The following is a 21,272-nucleotide window of genomic DNA, read 5'->3' as shown; positions in this document are numbered from 1 at the left end:
TTGTACGCTAACTTAGTGAGAATTAATTGCGCGACTCACCCAAGTCTGCAAAACAGAACCAAACACTCGGAATGACAGGAATCCACACACAGGAATCGACACCGTACAAACGCGAGATCAGGACAACGGTGAGTGCGCCCAATGAGGTGTCGCGGACATACTTAGCACGAGATTCTCATTCCCGAGTGTAAAGCCTTTCTTTATTCCTTATCCTCGTTTGCAGGGTACGTAGAACTGCAGTTAGACACATGACACGGCGGGTCTCACGTTCCATATAAGCCCAGCCAGCGATTACGAATATTCTGCACACGGTGTAGCTTCTGGACAGCGTTTTTTATACCTTTGTGCGTGACTCTCCAAGGCGCCGTCTTCCCGTTTCTAGCAAACGTATCGAATTTCGCATAAAGCGAAAAAAATAAAAATAAGGAAACGCTTGTAGTTACACATAAACAAGCAACACATCCGGCTCGAAACCAGAAGCCGCGAAACAAGGGAGGCGTGCGAAGAGCGACCGCGCAGCGTATTACGCGCCGTGGCCGGACGTGCGTTCTTATCTCGCATGCAAATTGCGCCCCACGCGCGCGCGCGCCCCAGCCTCAAATGGCGTTGCGCCCAACTCGCAGCGAAGGCAGCGGCATCACCGGCGGCGGCGCACGTCGTCGTTTAGAGCAGTAATTGCGGCGGGCACAGCGTAAAGGGGGCCACGGCTCGCTCGCTCGCGCGCGCCCCGCCGAAAGCGCGAGCAAAACGCGGAGCGGGCGCTGATTGGTTTTAGAGCCGCCCGCTCGCCGGTGCGCTCAAGCTGCAACAACGCGCAGTCCCCGGCCGACAATTTAGCCGTCACGAGGGAGGCGCTGGAAAGCAGTACCCGCGCTCGAAGAAGGCCAGAAGACACGCGGTGCGCAAAACAGCAGCGAACGCAATTAACGGGGAATGCTGCAGCGTTAAGCGCGCGCGCGGCGGCGCTAGCGGTTAATAACGCTGGCGATACCGCGCCATCGCTCCCTACCCACTCCCTTCACACCAAACGCCTTCTGCGCGGTGTGGCGTCAAAGCAGCGACCCGCATAGTTTTCCCTCGCATAACGAGGCGTGCTTCAGGAGAAACCGGTTGAGCCCGGGTCGCTTTAACGGCCTCGCAACAGGTGACGAGGACCGGATGGTTAGACGTCCGCATCTCTGAATGAATGACTTTATTTTCGCCGTAAAGCTTCGCACGAATTTATGGTGGCGTTTTACGAACGCGTTCCTCGCAGGCAACTCGACTGGCCCAAAGTCCCGCGATATATTTACCGCAGCAATCGGCGGGAAGGAACGCAGCAAAGCAATCAATGGAGATCTGTATGCATGGCATCCACACTCGAAGGGAACAGAAAGCACTCACCAAACGTGCTATTTCGCACGGAGCAACTGACGATTCTAACGTGCTTTTGGAGTTCTCCAGCTTAGTCACAAATTCGAGGGGCGATGCAAGAAAGTACAGTTGCATGCGTATTGGGCCGCGCGACATGGCGCATGCATGCGTATATGTTGTCAGCGGTCGAATAGCCAGTAGCGGTAACATTGCCGCGAGAGTCCAAGCTACGAGACTGATCAGGAGTCTCAACAGAGCCTCAACCTCTTGGCAGCAAAGCAGACATGAATTAAGGCCTCTTGCCAATCGTTTCCGTGCCAGTAAACAGCCGGCCGGCGCATGCTCACGACACGTCACCCGTCGCGAATATTGCGACTGCATTCAGGGAATCACCGAAAGGCGCACGCCGTCTATATATATATATATATATATATATACAACCATCAAGCTAGTGCTTATGCGCACAGAGCTTAAGAGTCATTCGTTGCTAAACATTCCAAAAAAACTTTCCATCTACTGCCAACTTGTTGCTTAGTGCGCAATCCTGTGAAAGGCAAAATTCATATGCGGAGAAGACAAGAGTTCACACACCGCATCTTCTAAACTTTTTTTTTTTACGCTGCCGATGATGAATAATGAATAGCTACTTCAGCCAAGTGTGTCCTCGTCAGAGGAACTATGAAATAAACGTGCAACATCAAAGCGAAGGCCTGTCGCGCGCTACAACCAACGTCTTGCAGAAGCGATCTAATTGCCGCGGAAAGCACAAAGAAGACGATTGATTATCACGTAAGTTATAGCCAAGTCCCACTTGGCTAAGCGCGACACAGTCGCCGAAACAGTAACTCGGCAGCATTAACGCGCGTGCATGCGTGCACGTGGGAAGCTTTCCTCCCATTTTGAGCGGCTAGCAGCGGACCGAGTCCGAACAAACGCAGCGCTTAGGCGAATCGCTGCATTGCTGCGCGCCCAGCAAATCCGAAACTTCGCTAAAGCCCACCTTTTGAAAATGAAAGACATGACCTCTGCAGAGCTCTCAACCAGTTAGATAGAAAACCGTTCACCTTGAACAAGATCTTGGGTACCATGGCCTCGCATATCGCAGCTACAAAAGGCCACAAAAGCGCTGCTGCGATATTGGAAAGATACTGGATTGAGTCAGCGTCTGTGATCCGGAATGAGTGACCGAACGATATCCCCACTGGATTTTCTCTTCTTTTAATCGTTCTATCCCCTTTTCCCTTTCCCCAGTGTAGGGTAGCCAACCGGGCCCAGTCCTGGTTAACCTCCCTACCTTTCATTTATCATATGCTCTCTCTCTCGCTAAAGCCCAAGTTATTTGCTCGACACTGCAACTTACTCGTCCATGTGCGAGCGTCTTGTCGTATACACGCCTCTGACGCCATGCTTCAACGAAACGTGAAATGACGCATACTCGAAACTATCAACTGGTATCGCGCAATAGTGCGCCAACCGCCAAACATCGGGGGAAAAAATGAGACTAAATACAAATGGAATGACGTCAACCGAGACCCAAACAGTCAAACCGCTGGGCGCATGAGTGTGGCGCGATCTCCACACATGGCACGACATGGAGCGCCGCAGCGATGAGCCACACTCGGGGGCGGAGGGGGGCTGCACCTGTTTCCGGGCGGCACTATCACACCCGACAACTGCGCACAAATGCAGCATCAGCAGCAACAAAACAAACGAGCGCAAGGCGACCGAAGAAGCAGGGCGTTGCCACAAGCGCGAGCCAGCGAGCGCGCTTTCGATTAGGCGCGCGCAAACACGGTACACGCAGGCACAGCGCTCGCAAAGCCAATCGACCGTGCCGCGCCGCGCGGACAGCGCTCACGGCCCAACGCGGCTTGCCTCGCCTGCCTCGCTTTTCAAAGCCCGTCGCGCGCGCGTGAGCCCGCCGCGCCTGTTTCGGCCCCCCTCCTCTCCCCTCGCTCCCGAGGAGAGCGCTGCTTCGTTTGCGCTCGGCGTCGCCTCGCTGGCGGGCCGCGCACAGCTGTTTTTCCGGCGGCACGCACGCACGCACAGTCGTCGAGCGGGGCGCGCGACGCCGGCATAGTAATCTTCGGATCAATAGGCGGACGTGAGGGCGTGCTCGCGCCGAACCCGGACTGCACCGAGTCCCTCTAAAAGCGTGCAGTACTCGCGGTTGCTGCGGCTGGCCACGGCCAAGCAAGAGAGCGAAGAACGGCGTAGAGCCAACGCGGGCGCCGCACGGCTCGTGCCCATCTCCTCTCGAGAGCAGCCTAACGGAAGAAGCACTGGTATACGCGCGCTGCAGGACTCGGAGGCGCTCTATTTCTGATAATATCAACTTCTAAGCGCATTCACAAATAACCGACATGGAACGAAACTTGCAACAAACTTTCGGCACGCCTTTTCTTTGTTTTTTCCCGAGCATAATGGCTGCATTAGAACTCTGCGTGACTTAGTGCGCAGCTGGGCAATTGGCGATTGTAAGACTGCCGCGATGTACGTCGAACGCAGTCACTGCTTGAGCGGTTCATTTATTTACGAAGCCACGCGCCGTTGCGGCCACTGTACGGGACGCGCCGTTTCGAACTGAGGAATCCTCCTTCCTATCGCGACAGCAGGAAAAGTGGCCCCGCTGGCAACGACGTTCCGCTCCCCGCCTGCCGCTCGAAGCCAGGGCCGCGCTGGCTCCTTTCCTACGCGGCCGACGCGCGCGCACCCCCGACTGCAGCGTCCGGACTGCGCTATCTCCTCCGCGAAATAGGATACGCCGAGGTGCGCTCGGGTTACCCGCCTCCGCGCGTTAGCGCTCGCTTCCGTGCCGCTGGAGGCGAGGAAGACGAGAAAGAGAAAACGAAGGCTCGGAGAGGAAATGGAAGCAAAGAAAAAAGGGCTAGGCAGACGAGAAGCCGTCAGCGGAGGACGTCCTAACGACGTGCGCGGTGGCGAGTCACCGGCGTCACCGCGGGATTCTCAACCGGCTCGCCAAGGGAGGCGGAAACGGGGCACCAGCATCAGCAGCAGCAGATCATTCCGGCGGGCCGCCACGAGCTCTGCTAGAAATGGACGGGTGCGGCGCGCCGAAGGTTGGGGAGGGGGAGGCGTGCACCGTTCGGAGGCAAACGATGGAACGGCTAGCTGCGCGGGAACAAAGTCGGCACGATCACACGCTGAGGACGGGAGCGCCGCCGGCGGCTCGTTAGCGTTCGCGCGGCGGCTCGCGAGGAGGGAGGCAAGCGCCCCCACTCCCCGCCTCCCCCTTCAGTCAGACAACAACGCCTCTGCGACGATACGCTCGCTGACGTCACACCGCGTAGGCGTTTCTTTGTTAACACTTGTTCGTCTTCCCGGCTTTGTGCGGAGCGTCATCTGTTGCTGCTGTTTACTGGGGAGTTTAGGCGCCAGCAGGGCGCCATATAACGCGACAACCGCCCGCGAGAAAAAAGAAGATATGTATATAAGCATATGCCTGACCCCAGAGCCTTGACGGCAAATGGAGATAGAGCTTGCTGACGAAGGCCTGGCTGTTTGAGTAGCCCGAGGGCGCGAGGCTGCAGCATGTGCGAGATTAGGGTCAACCGCGCGCCAAGTAGCTACGAGTGAGCCTGCTCGTCCACGCCTGCAACTCGTGGCGGTGGGAATGAAGAGGACCAGCGGTAGCAGCGCGTGTAACGCGCTGCCTGCCTCGGTCGGCAGGAACGGAAACGAGGGGGTGGGTGCAGGGGGCGGTCGGCCGGCGGCTCCCCTCGTTCCAGTCGACGACCACTGCGGCCAACTGCTCTGCTCGGCGCGCACCCAGCGCTGCTGGCACCGACACTGTGGGGGGAGGGCAAGGCTCAGTCGCGCCGCTATTAGCGTGCCGCGGTTGAACTACCCCACCCGGCACCCGGTGCTGGTTCTAATCTTGGCCGCCGCCTCGTCACAGCGACGCGCTGAGCTGCCGCCGCCGCAGGCCAGCCGGCTGGGCGCGCCCCTCCCGGAATCTACGACCCTACGCGAGCCCCGGCGAAAACGGGAGCGCGGAGTTGAGAAAGAAAACGGCGCAAGTCGAGAGTTCTGAACAGAAAAGCCGTACGCCATGCGAAGGCCGAGCCCAGCTACCGCCCTCGGCGGAATGAGGCGACCCCCCCCCCCCCCCCCCCATCGGGGCGATTGTACACGTATTCGTGCTCCGTCTCGGGAGTCCGTTGTGAAAGCACGCACTGTCTCACTGTCCCGAAATCGGTGGTGCGGGGACCTGCAGAGGAGACCCTGCGATTCAGCGGTGTCCGGTGAGGAACTTCGCACACTGCGGATGACCTATACGCGGGGAGCTGCAGGGACGCGCAGCGTGAAGTGACGATAGGCATTGTCGCTTTCGGCAAGGCAGAAAGTAGCTGATTTGCGGAGTTCCGTTGCGCGCTTCTTTCCGCCGTTTATGATTACACCATTTTTTTTTTTTCTCGGCTATTGAGATAAGTTAGTGAGCGGAGACAGCAACGCGTAGCGGTTACGTGCGAAGCCAAACCGACCACAGAGACGAACTTGCATGCGCTTAAGATCTCTCCGTATACGAGCGGCCGTGTTCCGTTTGCTCTTGCGAACATTTCCTGTTTGAGCCAGCCATTGATATGCAAAGACTTCGCTATTAAATGCACAGCGCTAATTACCTTATACAATGCAGGATTTATAAATTATAATCGCGGTTACCGTCGCCGCGTATACTCGTTGTAAGCGCGAGCAGGCCGGGAACTTTCTCCTGCGTTTGGCCAGGTTACCTATGAGCAAGCGGCCAAAGGAAGCGAGAGCGAGAAAGAGTGAGAACAAGCAAGTACGAAAATCGCAGCGGGAGATGACAGCGGAGCCCAAATCAACGCGCTTCGCACCGCCGCAGCATTCCTCTCCGACGCGAGCTGGACTGGGGGGCGAGCACGACTAGGCAAGAAAACGTGCGGGGCGCGAAGCAGAAAAACGATGAAAAACAAACGTGCGCAAGCGCGAAAGCAAACTGAAAAAAGAAAAAAAAAAACAAGAAGCGAGGCGCCCAGCGAGTGCCGTAACGCCAAACGCGGGCCCGAAAGCGCGCGCGCTTACTTTCCCGTTCGCTCAAAGAGAGCCTTCCGCGAATTTTTCCTCGACGCTCTTTTCGCTCGTCCACCTCCAGGTAGCGCATCCGCTGTCCTTAGCGCGTGTCTTCCACACGTAACTGAGATCACGCCGACTGGGCAGAACACGACTTTAAAGGGACGCTGAAGCAAAACACTAAATCAGTTCAGACGGATAAAGTGTGCGTGTGTGTTTTTTTCCGAGAACCCCGTTGTCGTTACTTCCGCAATAGTAGGTTGATTATTACAAGATGAAGGTGGAGACTTCAATTTTTAAATGTCGTGCCGAAACCACAACGCCGGGACGCCACTGTGACGTCACGAATTTCAAAGTGTGTATATATATTTTTTTGTCCTCGTTTAGGACGCCTTGGTTCAGCAAAAATTTCCGGAAGCTCGCCATGTTCGTTCATTGGCTCCTTTAGAACACAATATAATCTATACTTATTACCTATGCCAAAGAAAATACATGCCCTAGAAGATGCCCTGTCAAGATACATGACGCCACAGCGAGATGGTGCGCGAACTTCAAGCAGGCGTCGACACCCGTCTTTTGTCATATCGCTTTTTCTGGCTTGCCAAGCCGTTTCCCATGGTAAGAGTGGTGTTTTTGATATTGTAGAATGGTAATTTACTGATACAGAAGAAACCTTTTTTTTCTCTCTAGTGCCCCTTCAACGGCTAGACTGTTGAGATGGTCTTGCGCTAGAACTATTGGTAAGAATATATATGCCAGCCGTTCGTGCCACTGGCCATACAATTAGCGAAGCGGCGTCAATGACACACAACACTTACAAAGAAGAAACTTTGTGAATCGCCCCCCCACCCCCGCCCCCTCCTAAATTTCCATCTAACTTAATCGGTAACGGACCTTGTGATGTGGCTATAGAACACCATTCATTCTGTAGGCTTCGGCCTCGCGATTCTTCAAAATTCCAGGAGCGCTAATTTTGCGAGGCTATAGCAAGGTCCGCCTGCAGCACGCAGCACTTACTACGCTACGAGCAAGTATATCTACATTTCCAAAGCACGAATTACATCGACGGTTTCTGAACGACACCTTTCTAATCGGAGGGGTAGCTCGCGCGCTGGTGTTTGCCGAAATGCTAAATACTCTGGTTTCCCACATGTGCGCGATCGCCACTGGCAAAGCCACAACCGACCGCTCACGACGACACCGACCTCTCGCGATCGCAGAGAGCGCATCGAGACCGATCAAAGGTTCTGTGATCGCGTGACAGCTGGCGCGACGAAGGCGCGTCCCCGGCGCAGGCGAGCCCTGCGCACAGTCAAGTGTTTTGACGTGCTGTAAAGGTAGGTCCGTGCTGACGAAGGTCGCTGAACGCGAAGCCTGCTCGCGCTATGTCAGGCTTAACAAAAAAAGAAAACAAGGTTGGGGGAGTCGGTTCGGGACTGGCAAGGCGCGATTGCACGTCGCGACTGCTGACTCCGCCGTGCTTCGCCTTTCCTGCAGCTTCGAGGAACCGCCGACAAACTTCCTTTTTTTTTTTTTCTCTCTCTCTCTTGCGCACATTTCGCCAGGCGCCGCGAGTTGCGTGCCAGACGGCACTTTCGCGCGGGCGACGCGGCAGATGATTGCGAAACGCTAAAGAAAATTCAGCCGCCGCCGCCACAGCCAGCGGCCGGCGCGGAAGCCGCTTGCGCTGAAAAGAAAATCGCCAGAGAGAAGAGAGAAAAGGGAGTGAAGGCGTTCGGTCGAAGCGAGAGGAACTCGACGGCTCCATTCAACGGCATTCAGCGCAATCGGAGGCGCGAAACATCCGGCGGAGGTGTTAAAGGATTTGTGAAAGCGCAGGCTGACTGCGCGTCGGCCCGCTTCCCTTTCAACGGACGCCTTCTGTTCTTCGGCAGCCGAGGAACGATTTCATTCATTCCCTGCCGTCCGTGAATGCCGAGGGCGCCGCTGCTTATGCACGGCGTGGGCTGCGCGGGCGGGTCGGCGCGGGGAAAGCGGCCGCAACTGCGCGTCTGCCATTACGCCGCGTACGGGTCAGCTGATGGATGACGTCAGATACAGAAAGTGTAGCGATATATAGACGCTCCAGTGTTGCGTGCTTTTCGGCCTCTCTGTTTCGATTATTCGCAAAGCCACCCGTGACGCGCGAGATACAAAAAGCGGCAAGGTTCGACAGCTGGCTTCTCCGCAGTGCTACCGAGTGAATATCTCGTTCGCGGAAGCACTGGCAGTCACAATTTTGAAATGTGCAACAAACGCCGCGTTTGGCAGCGACCGTGTCTATGACTCTTCTCAACAGCGCGGCGATGGGGAAGGCACGGCACCCAGATTTGTGCCAAAAAAGATTACGACGCCGTTTTCCAACGTGAAAGCCCTCCCGCTCCTTAGACGGCGCTACCAAGAGAGAGCCTAATCACGCAGCTGCAATCATAAGCTTTGCTTCTCCGTCATCGCAACCTTCCTCGCATTCAGCTCGCGCTCGCAACAGTTGGGTGGGGGTGGGGGGGGGGCTCCACTGGGAACAACGGCGAAGAACAGCACCACAACCGCCACCGGCGCGGGTGAGACGTTCGGGCGGCGGTCAGCTCATCTGTCTTTCCCTTCACGTACTCTCACACTGAAGCGAAAGGGACCGGACCGCCGCGATTCGCGTGTTCTTTTTACTTTACCATTCTTTTCTTCCTTTTTTTTTTTTTCTTTTGCCAGGATTCAAGGCCACGCCGGAGAAGCGAGCGTCGGCTGCGGCTGGCCGGCTACGGCAGGTTGCTTGCGTTGCGTGCGTGTGCTTTGTCTTCCGTTCCTCATTCTTCGTTTACCTCGCCTCCAGGAAGGAAAAAAAAGACCAACGAAGACGGGGGCGGCCGGCCGCGTCTTCCCCGTTGGCCTCGTCCGCGTGAAGCTGCCGCGCGGTGCAGCCAGCCCACAGCGGCGACGACGACGCACAGGCTTTTCGAAAGGGAAGGAGCCGCGCTGCGTCACGCCGTTCCCGAACCGCGTAGTTGCACAAGTGCCGCCCGCAGCAGCGTCGTTAAAAGAAAGTCGCAGAATGGTGTGCCAATCCGCACGCCGCACTCCTCCTCGCGTGCTCAAGTCGCCGCTTACCATCGCAAGCAACGCGCCGGCCAAAAAAAAAAAAGTTGCCGTTTGGCACTTGCCGATAATGTTAGTTCAATAATGCCTGCTGGGGATGTTAGTTAATTGGCGACGCATTTTTCGTTGCATTCTTACAGCGCGTACAAAGCGTAGGGGGAAAACAAAGACGGAAAGCACCGCGCGCTGTCCTCTGTCCGCGCACAACGGAGTGTCCTGTCCAGAGAGCACTTCGTCCTGTCCCTTGGTTGTCTGTTTTTTTTTTTATCCCCTATGCTTTTCTTACGCGTTGTAAAAAAACCCGTTCTCCGACTGGAGCGCGCTCACACGGCAAGAGTGTGTCATGCACGCTATTACAGACGGCAGTGCACAGCCTCGCGGGACCGTCCGGCACACAGCGCGGGACCGCTGCCTGCCGCCCATGTCATCGCCGGCGGCCTTTCTCGCGTCGAAGCAAGGCGCGCTTTTCCTCAAACGGGGACCGCGCGAGAACCACCCGCCGCCTCTACTCTCTTCTTTTTTGGGTAGCTCCGCTCAGCGGACCCAGACAGGCCTCACCGTGGCGGGGCGGTGCGCGAGACGCGAAGAGAATTTTTTTTTTTTTTTTTTCCGCCGGCCTTCGCTAGAACGAAGAAAAATGCCCGGAAGCAAAGAAGGCGCTTAGGAAGGGGGGGGGGGGGGGGGGGGGGGGGGGGCGACCGACCGAGCGACCGGTCGGGGCTCCTCGGGCCGCGGAACTCGCCGCTTCGCCATTCTCAATGACGGCGCCTCGTAACGTCCTGTTGTGCGGGGAGGAGAGGCGAGCGGCGGTCTATTTTTTTTTTTTTTTACTACGCGCCACGGCGGTTTCTTCAGTGCCGGGCGGCTTTGAATCATCACCGCGAAAGAGGGGGCTGAAGTGGACAGACAGGCGGCACCGCGGCCGGAAACCTTATTGCTCCCGTGACGCTTCGGGACAGGCGGGCCGTTTCTTTTGCCTGGCGTCGACGTCCAGCTTTCGCGCGGCCCACATAGAGCTGCCAGGAAATACGAAGTTGGACGCCGACCGCAATCGCGAAGTCTGGGCAGAAGTGCTTAGGGTCGGTTCACACGCGCGTTACAGCTTGGCTTTACGGTGCATCGCCCCCCCCCCCCCCCCCCCCCCCCCCCCACATGGCTTTCCTTATTAAAGCTGCAAGCAGCGCGTTTAATCATTCACGCAATAGTAGGCGTTTTTACTCAGAAACGGATTGCGGGCGCTACGTGAGATCGTGCCCCATAGATCGTCGGGACTACTCCAATATAATAACACAACAAGAGACTGTCGGATTTGCGCGCCCACCGGTACTTGCCTCTGTTTAAGCCCGGGGCCATTCAAGGCGAAAGGCCTTCCTGCGTAGGAAAAGCCAACGCGCCCGCTAAGAGGTCGGGGAAAGAGCAGGACCAGCCCTGGAGCTGCTTGATATATGCAGCGTCTACTCTCACGACGCCTTTGTTTCGACCAAACGGGGCTGCCGCGAACCTTATCCTCCGCATCCGGCGCGGGGTGTACCGCACAAAGCTCAAGCTCGCACGAGTGCGTGAAGCGGCTCTGACGGAAGAAAAAAAAAAAAAAGCACACACAAGCTGCGGCGCAGAATGAGGGGAGGGGGGGGGAACCCAAGGGACAGGCGAGGGGGAGGGTGCGCACGCAATCGTTACGGCCCCAGCTACACGGCGCCGGAGATAGCTGCGGGGCGGGTAGTCGCCGGTCGCCTGCGCTGACACACAAGGCTCGCCCGCTTGCCGCGCCAAGCCAGGCGGCGAGGGGGGGGGGAGGGGAGGGATGATGCCCAAGAAGCCAGCCGCCGCCTGCGCGCTTCCCAGCGGCGTCGTGCGTCGGTGCACACACACACGCGCACAGAGAGCGGCGTCGTGTCTCTCCGGTCGCTAGAGCCGAACAATAAAACAATGGGGCCCGCCGTCGACGCAGAGCGCCCAAGTACGGGCGCGGCGCAGCTCGTCCGGCCGAAAAAACAAAGCCCATTCTCCGCCGCCGCCGGGAAAAGGAGTCGTCGCCGAAGAAGCGCGCAGCAGCAGCGGGGCAAAGTGCTGCTGCTCGTCGCGATGTTTGGTGCAGACGACAAACGGAAACGAGAGGACGACGGCAGCGCGCCCACAGAAACAGGGACACGAGGCACTGAGCGCGCGCGCGGCTTTCATCCCGAAAGATATTCGATATACATCTTGCACTGTGACACTGCACGTTCTCGACAGGGAATCGATGTAACCTCTCAGTTTAGCACAGCCGCATACGGAGAAAGGGGCAGTAGCAAGTTCTAGCTGCGCTCCACATTTCCTTATTAAAGGTAGTGCGATCCACCGCCTTACAGCCACTCCGTTTCATCGGAGGACGTGTTTACCGTACGCCTACGCGCTTTTCCGTACCTAGTTAAACCACACCTAAACCGTCAGTTTTCCGCGAGCGCCGTAATCCCAAGCGTGTTTCGAGCTCGAAGATTCGGCGTGTCGTGCACAAAACGCAGCGCATCGATGGGACGTGCAGGGCTTTTCTGGATCGAGGTACAAAAGCTGTGAAAGTGCTGAACCGTGTCTTAGCTCCACGGCGTCGACTCTGTGGAAGAGTGTGACCCTTTTCTTGACCTTTTCTCCTTCCCTTACGTAGAGTAGCAGGCCAGGTGCTCCATTATCCGGCCGACCTCTGTACATTTTCCAGTCGTTAAAGTACTTCTTCTTGCCTTTGGATATTTCCTGGCGGATAGGGTTAGATTTCTCCTCCCAGTGTCTACAGAGCGAAATCATTTCTGTAGAGGTAACCAAATCAATAAGGCGCATCGACTTCGTGTCACTCGGCTAGTGTGTACGAGAAAAATAGAATGCATTAGGGCACCCGTCCTGTCATGCACCAGTACTCAGCTGCACGTATGACATGCGACGGCCGATATTCCTCGCTTTAGTACAAAAGCCAACAGAAATGAAACCTTTCCGACCAGCAATTTATTTGTCGCTGCAAGGCACGATGCGGACCCCGAAGACGAATGACACGACAAAAAATTAAACTTTCCGTGCGTCCACCGCCCGAAGGGGTTAATTTGCTAAGTAAGTACGTCACTTCCGTCTGCGCGCTGCCATTCTAACATGTGGAAAGACAATCTCCAGTTCGCGCCTTCCTTCGCTGCCAGGACGGTTCGCTTGCCGTCCGTCGCTCTGCACGACCATCTAGCGTAGGCTACAGAGCTTTCGACTTTCCTACGTCTCCCGCGCAAGGAGGCCTGGCAAACGCGCGGCGCCGCGGGTCGGTCGGCTGCGCGTTTTCTCGTCTTTCGATGCCGCAGTGCCGCGCCGTCTTCGTTTGCACGCGCGCAAGCAGCGGCGCGAAAGGTCACTGGCACCGCTCCAGCGATTCCCACACGCTGTCTGCTGCTTTGCGCCGCGAGGAGGGCAACGCGCACGCACGCCCGCGCTGCTCGTGCGCGCCCCGTTGCCGCCGCATGCAAAAAAGATGCAAAGCAACGCGAGCCACGCGCCGTCCCCCCCGACCGAACGGAGGCGCCGCGGGAGGCTTTTCCCGGCGCGGGTCGGTCGGTCGCTCGCTCGCTTGTGTACGCGTCGCTGGCTCCGCTGCTCCGTGACGCGTCGCTTTCCCCCGTCGCCGACGACGGACCGCGGCCTTCGGTCGGCAAGACACGCCGACGCGAACGTAGCTTTCCTCTGGAAGTTACTGAAGTTCAGCGCGCTTGACTAGGACAAAAAAAAATCTTTGTACAACGTCACGCGCGTTTCGGAGCCAACTTTCGCAACTATGAATAGAAACACGTAAACGTCTTTTTTGTTCCTAACGTGCTTAAGAAAACACGGCCTGTAACACACACAACCAAGAAAACTCTCTTTGCGTGTCGTTCACTCTATTCTTTGTATTGCGTTCTTGGCAGGATTGGCTGTCGAGAATACGTTCGCGCGCGGTGTCCCCTTGAAATAAGCTATGCAATGGTCGGGCCGACGAGGTACGCCATATTTCGTGCTGCTTTCAGCGGAATAATTGAGAATCACGCGTAATCTGCGTGGTTAGCCACTGTGACGAATGTCTCCATATGCTGATGCATCGCAACGTTCGCGCTCGGTCGCCAAGGCAACGGCGACACAGTTGAGCAACCAACCAAGGGCACTCGCACACTGCGCACTAAATCGGGCCGTGGGAAGACACGCGGCACACACCATCACAACACAACTATGCACACCGCGTCCGTACTTCTATTATTTCCCCTGTTTTCAGTTCATTGCTTCGCTATCTACAGCACCACGGATCCAGAACAAACGCTATAGCGAAGCAAGCGCGCACTCGGGTGACCGGCAGGCGGGATATATCGGGCCACGGAGCCAGCCGGACGGGCAGCGTCAGAGTAATTACCGGCGCTCGCGCGGGGGGCCGCGTGACGCCGCAGCGTTACCGCAGGCACGGCGAGGGGACAATCAAACGGCGACCGCACAGCAGAGCCAAAACACCCAAAGAGAGAAAGAGAGAGACCGCTGACAAGCAGGGGAGCGAGCAACAGAGGGCACGAAGCTGTACTCGCGCAGCCGAGCCACAGTCAACCCGGGCGCCGTCCCGGGAAGAGGCTGCGGGGAACGAGGGCTAGCGCACTGCGCGCGAGCGACACTCGACGTTACGTCAGTTGCGTGCAGCGGAGCGGGAGCGCGAGCTTGCTTGATCCAAAGGAGGACTGCGAACCGTTTACGATCGGCTGGTGCTTCGTCGGCGTGTCAACGGCCATCGCGATTGGGCGGTAACGTGTCGTCTTCCAAATAACCAAGGGTTGCGGTCTCCCGATCACACCCGCAAACTCGGTTACCAATCGGTTTGCACAACAACGCTGTACGGTTCTGTCGAGACGAACACAGTCCCGGAGCGGGAGGGGGGGGGGAGAGAGGGGGGGAGGGTGCGAGGAGGTGCAATTTCCGCGCTGGCGGCTGCGACCTTTGGACAGCCGGCTTCCATCGGCGCGAGACGACAGCAACGCGGCCGCGAGGCCGGAAGCTCGGTAAACAGTCGCTCGCGGCGGTGCGGGCGTTGGGAGGACACCCCCGCAGCCTCCACCCTCGACGCTGCTGATACGGCGGGCGAAACAGAGAGAACGCGACGCACGCACGCGCTAGCACGACACCGCCAGCCCTCGGGGAGCCGCCTTTATCGCGGGCTCGCTATCTCCGTGGCGCCGCGTCGCTGGCGCGTGAGCCGGAGAGAGGCCGCGGCGCTTTTTATCGGAGCGCACGGTGGTCCTCGGTCCGCGACCGGTGACGCTCTCTCCAAAAGGCAGGGGCCGCACTTCTTTGTTAACGTTTCTTTAACGGCTCTTTCCACTAGATCCTATTCTCTGCTTATCCGTTGCACCGAGCCGAATCTTTTCTATACTTTCGCATTAGTGGACAACTCGAATGTTCCTCGAAATATTAGACGGTATCCGCACGGAGCAGGAGGCCTTAAGTGGCAGCTAGTGTAGGCCAATCGCAGGAGATGCGGTTAAAGAGCGTTTATTTATTTTTATTCTTTTGTACAAAATGGCAGAGAGGTCGAGGAAATTCTGTGAAATCTGCGGAAAGACCTCCGTCCTCTAGTGTCTCGCAGCGGCGATCGCGTGCGTATAGTGACGCAGCAGTACCACAACCAACCACATTAGGATCACTCGTACTTCTCGGCCCTTAAGCTAAGGCTATAGGAAGTAAATCCAAAGGTTCACCACTTGGTACAACGTCTGCATCTGCGGGAAGTGGGGACAGCGTAACACGCGGATACACCGCCCTTCTCACCACGTAGTCCGAGATCGCGGCTTGTGACCTCCGATAACAAAAAAAGGTTCGCTCTCGTAGATGGCCGTAGCGGCCGACATTTGCGGTCAAATACTCGAGAGGCAATGTTCCTGAACGCAGTCCAACCCCCGTGTATTTCTTTATTTACTTTTCTCGTTCTGCCCTCATAACAAACAACTATTAAACGCCGTGGCGTGAACAAAAGCCGCGGGACCTTGCTGTAGCGCCATATAGTAAACTCGTGCGCACGATCTGCTCAAATAGTTTTGCCTTCACAATTTACAACATTCCCAGCTTGCACAGATATAAACGGTGCCAGGTTATTGCTTCATCCACGACGCATATGACCAGTGAAAAAGAATTGCGCTTCGAAAGGCTTTGTTGTTGTTGTTGAGATAACAGGCGGCATACCTTGGTTTTCTGACCGCCACACGATTGAATATGCCCCGCCCCTGCACGAGCCATCACACCAATCACGCCCGCTAGCGGCCGGCGTCTCACAAACCTTAAGGACCACTTTGAAGAACTAAAGCTCGATCACATCCATGCAACAGCAACTTATCTTACTAATTTCTCGCGTTTTCGCAAAACACGCCTTTCGGTTCGGTCAAGTTGGGTGTTTTGATAGCTTTCGTATGTTGGCCCAAGAGAGCAGAAGCGCCGGCACCGGATAACCGAGCTGTATAGCTTCGGTATCTGCGGTCCCGATGCAGAACTTCACACGTGGTCTGCGCAACAGAAAGTCTAATTCTTAGTCCAGGTTAAGAAATTATTATGTTAAACAATCTTTTAGCCAGAGTTCCACAAACGTGCTCACGAAAGTTGAGTTTCGGTGAACCTCGCCGTTGCCGTGGATCTCTGCGAATGACTGGATCGCACTTTAAGCGCAAGTTGAAACACGAGCGAATGAACCAAAGCGAGAGCGCTATTTCGGCAGTTTCCACGTTCTAACACTGCGCGCTTGACACAGGCACAACGCAAACTCGGGCGCCGAGTTCTTGGGCTAACGGCGCCAACGCAAGACTCGTCCACATTCATTCGTAAGCATTCGAGGTTTCTCTGCTTTTACGTGGACAGTATAATACGCAATTACACGTACTACGCACCGTATACTAACATCCCCCTGTATAGGAGGACGGCCGGGCCACGACTATACAGCGCCTGTGGGAACATTATAGGGCGGCGCGTCCTCGAATGCCGGCGCGAAGATAAACAACCGCGCGATGCGCCCGTCGACGCCCGGCCGCAGGAATTTCGAAATAGAGAGAGAGAGAGGCGGGCAGAGGAGCTCACGCGAGGAAGAAAGAAGCGGCAGGCCGCGCGCGATAAGGACAATCTGGCTGTGCGCGGGCTGGGATCGTACACGCCGAGCCCCGGGAGAAGCGATGCGGGTCGCCCCGGAAAACGAAGCGGCGACCGCCCCTTATCAGCGCACCATCCCGGGGACTGTCGACGACGGCGGCACAACTATCGCGGGCGCAGATGATGGCCCCGCGACAGTGGCTTCTCTTCCTTTCAGTTTTTATTTTGTTCCCGCCTGGCGGCGGCTCGCTTTCTTCTGCGCGTCGCAGACTCGTACGACGACGTCGCCACGTTCGGACAGCGCCATCGGTTCGCACGGGATTTCGAGGGAGAGGATAAGGTCTCGCTGAAATATCTAGCACAGACAACGCACGTGCACCCCCCCCCCCCCACCCGCCCTTTCCTCCTGCATTCTTGCAAACGAAACGGGAGGAAGAATTCCGCGTTTTGGCCTGCTCCAATCGCTGACAGATCGCGGATGCGCTGGGTGAAAACGATTTAGTCGCGATATCTTCCGGGTCGAGATCACCACGGGAACTCGCCGTCTGCCTATTCGTTCAACTATAGACTCTAGCTCCCTGTTACAAAGCGACAGAATGACGGCGCCCCCTTACGCCCTTTTTATCGTTGCCTCTAGGAATGCATATATATGAACTTCGTATAGGCACCGCAATCAACACTCGTCTCCGACAGTCGATTTCACTGAGGCTCCTAGCGAAGGAAGCGCAGTGACTACCGCCAACAGCACCATTTCCACGTAGGCGGTGCATTGTTTCTGATTGCTCGGGCCAAGCTGTGCGTCTACTGGCGCCTGAATATCGTGTATATATATATATATATATATATATATATATATATATATATATATATATATATATATATTGCGTGACTGTTCGATTTTGTGTAGGCGGATTACAGCGCTGCGACGGCTGCGCTTCTTTCGAGAAACTCATCTATCTGCTCAGTCAACAGAAGATGAATGGGTAGGTACACGTAGCGCCCGTCTTCACTTATGCGCTCAATTATTCTGTGATATACATTGTCCCCATACGAACATACGACGACGAAGTCTGAACGCTTCACGTACGTATAAGAGACTTTCCTTATATGCCAGCGTTCAGGCTTGGTGGGCTGCGCTGGCTTTTGCAAGTTTTGCGAATACAAGCCGCGGCGCCGCCATTGACAAGGGAGCTCCGGGTTCGAACAAATATGCCTATCCTCGCGTAGGCAGGAACTCCCTCCGATACACATTTCGTCTTCCGGTGGTCAACGGCGGCTGGATGCTGTTAAGACCTGTCCGGTCCGTACAGCTAAACGCCACGGTTGCTGCGCTTATACAACGGACATATCGCGGCCACGCGGTCTCGTCAGAAGACAGCTTGAAATACTGCTACAAACATGCTTTATGTTACAAATGATTAGCTATCTGCGGACGTGTTCTGGCAGTGACGCATCATGCGGAACGAAGGTCACATTTAGATGCGACTTCTACAGCTCGCCTGTTGCTTATCTTGCGCAGGTTCCTATTCTTACCGTTCGCTCGTGGAACACTTGATTTTACCCTTACGGGTGAAATGTGTTATACCGCCATGCTTGCGCTTACCGAAGCACTGTGATTTGTACTAGTCGTCTATAGGAACACTGCAACAATTGGATACCGCTATACTCGGCTGTTACAGACCAAACGTACGTTAACTATTTGCAAATGTACTCTCACAGCGGGAGTCATTGCAGATGCGCTTTAATTTTTCGCTCAAACAAAAATGTAGCATATGTGCACGAAGCGCTCGCGCAGTGCGATTGAGTGACATAGCACTGGGTCAGACGACACGACGGCGTTGAACTCGAGAGTTGTGTAATGAAACCGGCGCTCAGCTGTACTCAGTGTTGTGTGAAGATAAGGGCGATCCGTAACACAAACAATAAGCATGGTCGCCTCAAAATGCCACGCACTATACCAAGCAGCCGGTGACACTTCTCCAGCATGGAAACTCACGCTCCCTTTGAAGCACTATAAAAGTGAGAAACTGCTATGAACTGTCTCGGCTCATAACGAGCAACCTTTTGCGACTGGCGCAGCACAAATGGCTTTAAGAAATCACGCATCGCACACGGATTTTGGGAAGAGGCGACGAACACCTCGCCACGCAGGTATATCGCTCAACTTGTCCTCGTCGCGCCGCCCTGCGCAACGTTGAAAAACTCACTTCGTCATATCTTAGAAGTGGTGATCTCGAAAACAATGAAACGTATTTTGCCAAGTCAGTGACCATTACCTCAAAAAGACGGAACTAGCAGCAAGTCTGCGGACACAACTTCTTTTATAGAGGCACTGTCCAAACCGCGAGGTTATGGTTCAGTTCCCGAAAACTCAGTGGGGGGGATATTTTTTACTGGAAAAGCCACAGAAGCTTACCGTAGCTAAGGTCTATACTTAAGCCTAAGCTGAAACCTACAACAGCGGAGATTATATCTAAGGGACGTGCACCCCGCGAAGTTTAGAGAAACCACCAGCATTTAGGCATAACTTCCACTGCTGCTAAAAACTACCGTTTACCGCCTGAGCTACACTGACATGAAAGTTCTCGGTGGGAGGATCCCACCCGAGAAGCGCCAAGCAACAAGCTACGCAAGCGCCGCGGGAAAGCCGGCTTTCCGGGAACTTGAAGGTTCCGTAAAAACGCTAAAATATCCAAAACGCGCAGTAGTTAAGCAAAGAAAATTTACGATCGACTACGGCAGACTCCTTAGATAAAAATACCATTTACTTATGACTGCTGATGAGAAGTGAAATCGCGGGGAACCAACTTTACGCACTCAACCTGCGCCACTTACGCACCGCGCTTCATGGGCGCGGCTCTCGGTGCGGTGTGAAACGCAGAAGAGAAGCCTGTGCTTCCCGAGAACTCTTCGCGCTTTGGTTTACACTTGAGAGTAAGGGCCACTTAGTGAAGTAGAAATGAATGAGTGCTAAGAAGCATCGGTCACGTGTGAAGCAGGGATACCCATTACTCGCATGCTGTGTGCGGGAAGCAAAAAGAAAGAAGATGTCCACGCGCTAACGTCATGCCGTAAATTACAAACAGCAAGGAATTGTGATGCGGCAGGCCTTTGTATACGCACTAGATTTACATTTCGCGACATGTAACTAGGCGCGCGATGCCGCTCGCGGCGACAGAAGCTTGAGCGCGTCGTGGAATGAAAAAAAAAAAAGCAGTGAATGCATCCTTTGAAGGCGCCTAAACATTCCCTTTGACAAATAAAACAAGTGGTATGTCAGCGTTGTTCCTTGAATACCATTTGTCGCACACGCGGGTGCACGAAGCAAGAACTTTTCCAGCCGTTTACGAACTTCGTCACGATCACAACGGCAGCGCACGGAGTCAGAAAAGCGCGACAGCGGCTTCCACGGTCGACAAACGCATCTGAAGTAGTAATTCTCATTAACGCTAATTTGCTTTGTGTTCGTTTTAGTTGTATAGCTTCGCCACATAGCAGGTTCTCCATAGTGCGCGAAACTTCCCGAGCCGCGATAATTCACGCTCTACACGGGAGAGCTCGAACAAAGTTTCTCGCAAACACCGTGACTTACTCTGCCCACCGATTTCGCCAAAGTTCGAATAGCGAAACAAAAGGAACGCTATGGCACTGGGAATAACTGGATCTGCTAAGTAGTTTTCACAGCTGGAAGTGTCGACGCGTGCGACTCTCACGAACGCGCGTAGCTACTTATAGAAGTTTGAACTTCAGCAAGTATCGAGAACTACTTGAGAAACTTTTTATTACGTCGCTGTGCTGAGAAGAGTTGCTGAGAAAAATAAAACACGCTGTAGAGGCAGTGTCATAGTGAAGTTGAGCATCTCTTCCGTCACCGTAGTTCCGGTTAAAGTTTAGAATTAAGGCCGTGTGAGCGAATAAAAAAGTAATAGGAAATCAGCGAATTACTTACAGGGTTTCAGTTGTCCCAGGCGACTCTCATAGAAGACACGGAAGCAGCAGAGGGCGGAGGTCCGCTTCGTCCGGTCTCGTTGCTCTCATTAATCCAGGTATGGGGCGTTGTACAAAGAAAAAATATACATAGGAAAAAAAAAACGAAATCACACACCGACGACAAGGGGAAGGTAAAACCAAAGCACAAGCCAGTCGCCGAAGTCGCGCACAACACAAGCTCGCGCGCGCAACGCGGCCAACGCGAACGGAGCGTAGTGAGAGCGGCGAGCAAGCGCGCACGGCGCGGCACAGGAGAGAGAAGGCGCTCTCGTCGCGACGTCCGCACACGCCGGGGTCTCCCCTGTCGAATGACCGGAGGAGCAGAGCTGGTGGTTTGTGTGTGCGCCGCCGAGGCGCGGGGCGAGCTGGGAACGGGCGGCGGTAAAAGTGATACGAGCCTGGAGAGGAGGAGGGCACGCACGCACGCTGCCGCCCCGGAGAGCAGCGCTGTGGGGAGCAGAGGGAGAGAGAAGTGCCGCTCGCGCTGTGCGAGGAGTGTCCGCGCGCGCGCGCGCGCGCGCCCCGCCGCCGCTCTTTCAGCCGCCGACGAGCCGCCGTGCGCGCCCGCTTGCTTGCTTGCTGCTCGCTCGGGGCCTCCCGTTCTTTCTCGCTTTTTGCTTTTGCTTCTTCGCGTTTCTTGCTTGCCAAGAACGCGGAGCGCGCCGCTCTTTTTTGCCCCCCCCCCCCCCCCTCTACCG

General features: G+C 55.6%; 1 protein-coding gene across 2 annotated transcripts in view; it reads right to left on the bottom strand.

Moving 5' to 3' along the window:
• LOC126540329 (uncharacterized) overlaps window positions 1-20,966 on the bottom strand; it is a 72,066-nt gene extending 51,100 nt beyond the window's left edge. The window contains exon 1 of one of the 2 annotated variants that reach the window (XM_055075965.2): window positions 20,534-20,966. The gene's annotated coding sequence lies outside the window, so the exon portion shown is untranslated. The remainder of the gene's footprint in view (window positions 1-20,533) is intronic. The other variant, XM_050187123.3, reaches the window with a different exon arrangement.
• Window positions 20,967-21,272: the final 306 nt, after the last annotated feature.

This window comes from Dermacentor andersoni, chromosome 2, assembly GCF_023375885.2.
Source record: "Dermacentor andersoni chromosome 2, qqDerAnde1_hic_scaffold, whole genome shotgun sequence".
Classification (NCBI taxonomy): domain Eukaryota; kingdom Metazoa; phylum Arthropoda; class Arachnida; order Ixodida; family Ixodidae; genus Dermacentor; species Dermacentor andersoni.
Note: the sequence above shows the minus strand (reverse complement) of the source record. Positions and strands in the feature narration are given on the sequence as shown.